Here is a 6,098-nt window from a genome sequence, read left to right on the forward strand (position 1 = left end):
GAGAAAGGTTGACAAAACCCTCTAAATTTAACACAAGATAAACCTTAAATATGGGGTTTATCAACCTCCTCGGACCCTTTCCCCAGGGGTCGGGACAAGTCAAGTTCCTCATTGTAGGGGTAGACTATCTCACAAAATGGATTGAGGCAGAGCCCCTAGCTAATGCCACCGCTCAAAGAAGTCGGAAATTTCTATACAGGAACATTATTACAAGGTTCGAGGTCCCTTACTCCATCACCACAGATAACGGCACCCAATTCACTGACACAGGTTTTAGGAACTTGGTAGCTGACTTGAAAATAAAGCACTAATTCACATTCGTAGAACACCCACAAGCCAACAGACAGACAGAACCTGCCAACAAAGTCATACTAGCTGGATTAAAATGGAGACTACAGGATGCAAAGGGAGCTTGGGTCGAAGAGCACCCACAAGTCCTATGGGCATATCGGACAACTGCGCACTCCACCATAGGAGAATCACCCTTCCGACTCGCTTACGGAATGGAGGCAATGATCCCAATGGAGATGGAAGAGGGATCTCCCAAAATGATCCTCTACAACAAAGAGGCCAACTCCCAAAGGCAAAAGGAAGAGCTCGACCTACTTCCAGAAGTCCGAGAAAGAGCTCGGATTAGAGAAGAAGCATTAAATCGTCAAATGGCTTTAAGGTATAATCAGAAGGTAGTCCAGCGAAGTTTTGCTAACAACGATCTTATCTTGATCTGAAATGATATCGAAGCAGGTCGATCAGGAGAAGGGAAACTATCAGCTAACTGGAAAGGACCTTACCGAATTATAGAAGTACTGGGAAAAGGCTACTACAAAGTGTCCGACCTCGAGGGGCGAGAGCTACCAAGGTCATGGCACGCCTGTAACCTAAGAAGGTATTATAGTTAGAAAGTAATAAAGATCCTAGGCCAAGGTGCACTCTTTTTCCTGATAGGGTTTTTTAATGAGGCACCAGGCCAAGATCTACAAAATTAACCGACTTAGAAGGGTAAGCGCTCATATGTATATATTCTTATCTATATTCTTATTTTCCATTTGAATAAAGTTTTTTAGATTCCCTAAAAAGTTTCCTACCAAGACGCATTAATCTGAGCATAAAATTTGTCGCCCGATTACAAAGAGGTCGGCAAGGTGAAAACCAATTTCATCGCCCGATTACGAAGAAGTCGGCAAGGTGAAAACCAAATTCATCGACCGATTACAAAGAAGTCGGCAATGTGAAAACCAATTTTATCACCCGATTACGAAGAAGTCGGCATGGTAAAAACCAAATTCATCGACCGATTACAAAGAGGTCGGCAAGGTGAAAACCAAATTCATCACCCGATTACAAAAAGTCGGCAAGGTGAAAGCGATAAAAACAGATTAATGCAAGAAGTTATAAAAATTAATCCATAAAAAGCGGCCTGACGAGGTTTGACTAAAAATGGACTACTAAAACTAACTTAAGAAGGACCAATAGGAGAAGTTGGACCAACGAAAGGATCACTAAAAAGGGACAAAGACACCTCGCAAAGGCTCAAAAAGCGTGCGCTAAAAGGGACATAGCTTCGCCCAAAAAGCCACGACTCCACGACAAGGCTATCAAAATTGTTCAGACTAACTAAAAAGGTTCTATGACAACACTAAAAAGTTGTCGGACAAGTTAGCCCCAAGGATCACCTCGACCACACAGAAAGTGGACAAAACAAGAAATGATCAAAAAGAGGTTGGACAGTAAAGTATCAACCCTCTATAAAGATTTGCAAAGGTTGCAAAATATATGATCAACTTATCAGAGAAACATATCCATCAAAAAATATTAAAGACTCAAAAGGCTACCCAAGGGGCAGCCTCAAAGTTTAAAAGTGTTTTGTTTTTCCAAAATAAGGTTGCTTAGAAGCAACCAAAGTATCAGAAAAGTCATCCACCACGAAAATTTACAAAAAAATAATAAAAGTTCAAAAGTCCACAGACCGAACTATCACACAAGCAGAGAAAATCACAAAGGATCTAAAGTCTCCCCAGTAGCAGCATCCGTGGCTGAAGGAGGAGGAATGGTCTTCAAAGGATTGACATCCATAGTCCCATCCTACCGATTGAGAATTTCAACATCAGGATCAGATTCGGGATGGTCGACCTCAGCTGAAGGAGTTGAAGAAGTCATGGCGGCAGAAGCTTTGGCTGGCGGCGCAGCGGGAGGTCTGTCATCTTCATCGTCCAGGACAGGCACAATCTTGCCGTCCTCCACTACATTATCCAAACAGAAGAGAGTTAGGTCGAGTTCAGGGGCAAGGACCTAGACTTGAGCCTTCAAGTTCTCATAAGCATCAGTCACACTACCCACCAAGTGACCCTGAAGCTCGGCATAATCAGCATGGGCGGATTGAAGCCTTTCCCTAATCTCTAGTAGCTCGCCATATGTGCGGGTGTAGCTCTCCTTGTGTTTTTTTTTTCGTTTCCTCTGCCAAGTTTACAGCTACCTCAGCCCTGGTAGCTCGAAACTTTTCCTTCTCTAGATCCAACTCCAGCTTAATTACCTTAGTATCAAGCTCATCCTTTAACCCCTTGATTCTATCAAATTCCGATTTAGCATCCTCCATAAAATCCTTAGTCGCATAGACCGGGGAACCCTGGATAGTACGGAACAAGGCTGCACCCATATGGACCATCCGAACACTATTGCTGGTAATGAAATCCAAGTGGTGAAGGATGGACACATCGTCCATTGGAAGATGGCCATAAGGAGCAATCTGATTGTCAACAAACCCCACGGCGTCAAAATCAGGGGCATTCAAGTCATAAGGATCAACAGTCTTTTGGTTTTTTGGAGGAGGACCAGAAGTAGGAGTAGAGGCAGCACCAGAAGTTGGCTGGAGAGGGTCGGAAGGAACCATGTGAACCTGGGGAGTCGAAATGATCTTCCTCGGTCTAGAAGTGTCCGAAGTCGGCTTCTTCGGGGAACTTGAGAAGATCCTTCTCCATAAGCCTTTGCCAAGATGTTTTGAGCAGCTGTTGCTTTCTTAGCCCTACAAAAGTATTTCATAGAGTCTGTAGATTTCACCATCTCTGCAAAACAAAAACTAAGAAAACAAGTCACAAACAGAAAGGGGTAAAATTCAACCACAAAGTAAAACAACAAAAAAGAGGTCGGCCACTACCTAGTTCAGCACGAAGGAGGGAAGGATCTCCTAGAAACTTCTTCGTATCGAGATGAGGAGGCTCTCCCCAATTCTCCTCTAACACACTCACAAAAGCCTGTTCAACCTCATCCAGGCTCTCCCAAGAATACTTAGTAGCAACTACATCTTTTTGCTAACACAAAGGAAAAGTTGGCTCATTATTTTCATCTAAAAAGAAAGGGTGGACGTCTTCAATAGCTCGGACTTTAAAGTAGTAATTCTTAAAGTCCCGAAAACATTCATCATACATAGAAAACACCTTCATTCCATGGGTAGCTCGGAACGAGACCCAAGAAGCCTTTTTCTTCGCTACTCCAGGTTTGGTCAACACGAACAGATAAAGGAAGAGAGATATGGAAGGTCGGACACCCAACTCTTGATACAGCAGTTGAAAAATCTTAATGAAGGCCCAGGAATTCGGATGAAGCTGGGAAGGGGCTACGTTACAAGACCACAACAGGTCAGTTTTAAAAGCAGTAAAAGGGATGATGATATTTAACAAACTAAAGAAATAGTCATAGGCATAGAAAAAGGGTCGTTCTCCCTGAGTTAAGGATGGAAAGCTAACCCTCTCCTCAGGATCAGGCGACACCAATTCATACTTCTTCTCCTCGTCCCTATTACTACAAACCCTATAAGACCTCCTAAGTCTCACACATTATTCAGGGTCAGCCACTGTAACACACATTAGGACTATAGAGTCCAGCCAGTCAGACATGCCTTCAGGGACCTTGGTAGACATTTCAACAATATTTTTTCATGAAGACATAGGCCAACTATCTCTACATTAAGAAAAAAAGAAGAAAAAGGATTACTACCAAACAACTGAGGCAAATAACGAAACAACTTGGACAACAAAAATCAGCAAGTATAGGCAGTAAAAAGGAAACCCCAGGACTCACGCTGAAGTCCAGGGGCACCCTTTGGAGGCAATAACAAGGCAAGAATTCAGGAAAGGGAGGACGGCAGTCAACACCCTAAACACCCTCAACGGAAAATACAAAAAGTTCAACTCTTTTCTGGTAACGTCACTCCATATAAATAGCAAGAAAACCACCATCATCAATAGACCATGCAAAAATCATCAAAGCTACAATCTCTTTCCTACCAACAGTTCAACAAAGGCTAAAACTTTGTACAAGAAGATGTCATGGAAGGATGAAAAGAGACAGAAACAGCGACAAATAAAAATCCTACGGAAAGCAAGATCACCAAAAAGAACGCATTTTCCTCAAACAGAAGCAAGTAAAGGGAATCACAGCATTGATAAAAAATAAAAAGATGCAATCTTTGGCAGAAAGGATCAAGCTTTTCAAAAACAGACTTGGTGAAAACCAAAATTTCGCAGACATGCAGTATAAAGGCTACCATCGAAATGAAAAATGAAGGAAGAAATACCAACCTATAAAGAAAGAGGGAACAAGCGCGAAGGAAGAGGCAACAATCAAAATCTGCACCAGTAAAACACTCTCAAGCAGAGAAGACAGAGAGCTTTAGGGCGTGAGAAAACAGATGAAAGAAGCACCTCGGCGGATAAAGAAGCTAAGAGCGAAGAGAAATGAAACTGAAAGATGATGCTTTGAAATTCAAAAATGAAATGTAGAAGAGGGAAAGAAAGAAACGGCAAAGAGGAGTTAATGGACTTTAAACCCTCGCACGTTTCCAATAAAAACACAAACGTGCACTACAATTAAAAAAGGAAGAGAAACACTTCGCATTCAAAGAATCCCAATAGGAGATCGACTCAAAGCAAAATGCTCAAACTCGACTTCCTCAAAAGGTCGAAAAAATACGACCTCAAAGGAAAGACCGAGCTCAAGCAGGGGCACTGTTCATACCCTGAGTCGAGCTATGCGACCCGGGCTGACTGAAGACAAAAGCGACCGACCTCCTCAGGACAGGTTCCCTGACCTCTCCTTTAAAGAGTTCGGCCAAATCGCCATAAGAAGCCCAAGCAAGCCCAAACGAAGGGACACAGCCCAATCTAAAGGCAGCCAAAGCCTAAAAAGATAAAGGCAGTTCCCCTTAAAGATAAGATGACTTCACTCAAAGATAAGATAAGATAACTAACTTATCTCAAAGGGAGGTCACCCCACACTACTATAAATACAATGGAACACCCAGGTATAACTCATACTCTGATTCTACTAAAAATCTGCCTAAACTACGTGCTAACTTAAGTATCAGAGTCTCTTGCAGGTACCATCACCCTCCGATGATTAAGGATCAACAGCTTCACCAGATCCAACAAGTCGGACATAACAGCTCCGGCCACCACAGTAGATCTCATTCGAGATTGACCTTCATTTTCAGGTAACCCTCGGAACAGGTAGAGTGTTACATCATGGTATCAGAGCAGTTCATTCCTGTAGAGCCTGAGGGACAGACTGACTATGCTTCTGGGCATACTCTGGGTGTCTGTATGTGCTATTTAGAATATCTAATTGATATATGTGGCATAATTGTTCATGAGCATACATTTGGAACTTCGAAGCACTAGACTTGAGATATTGAGACTGATCACCTGATATCAATTGTTTGGTGTGAACATGGACCAGATGGCGACTCGTGAACGCGTACTCGGCTGGGGGAGAGGTAGAACTAGTATGTGGAACCTGAAACAACGAGAACTAACCTCAAAAACTTTATGGCTGTCTTGGAAAACATGATTGTGGCTATGCAGGCAACAGCCCAGGCGTTAGAAAACCAAGTTAATAATGGAAATGGTAGTAATTGAGATAATGGGCCAATGACATTGTCGATTTTCCTAAAGATAAATCCACCAACCTTCAGAGGAACTACGAACCCCACAGAGGCTAACAACTGGTTTCAGGCAATCGAGCAAGCTTTACAAGCACAACAGGTACCTGAAGATTAATGCATCGAGTTACGTATTAGTTAATGGGGGAAGCCCAGAATTAGTGGC

The sequence above is a fragment of the Arachis ipaensis genome, chromosome B01 (assembly GCF_000816755.2).
Source record: "Arachis ipaensis cultivar K30076 chromosome B01, Araip1.1, whole genome shotgun sequence".
In the NCBI taxonomy this organism is placed as follows: Eukaryota; Viridiplantae; Streptophyta; class Magnoliopsida; order Fabales; family Fabaceae; genus Arachis; species Arachis ipaensis.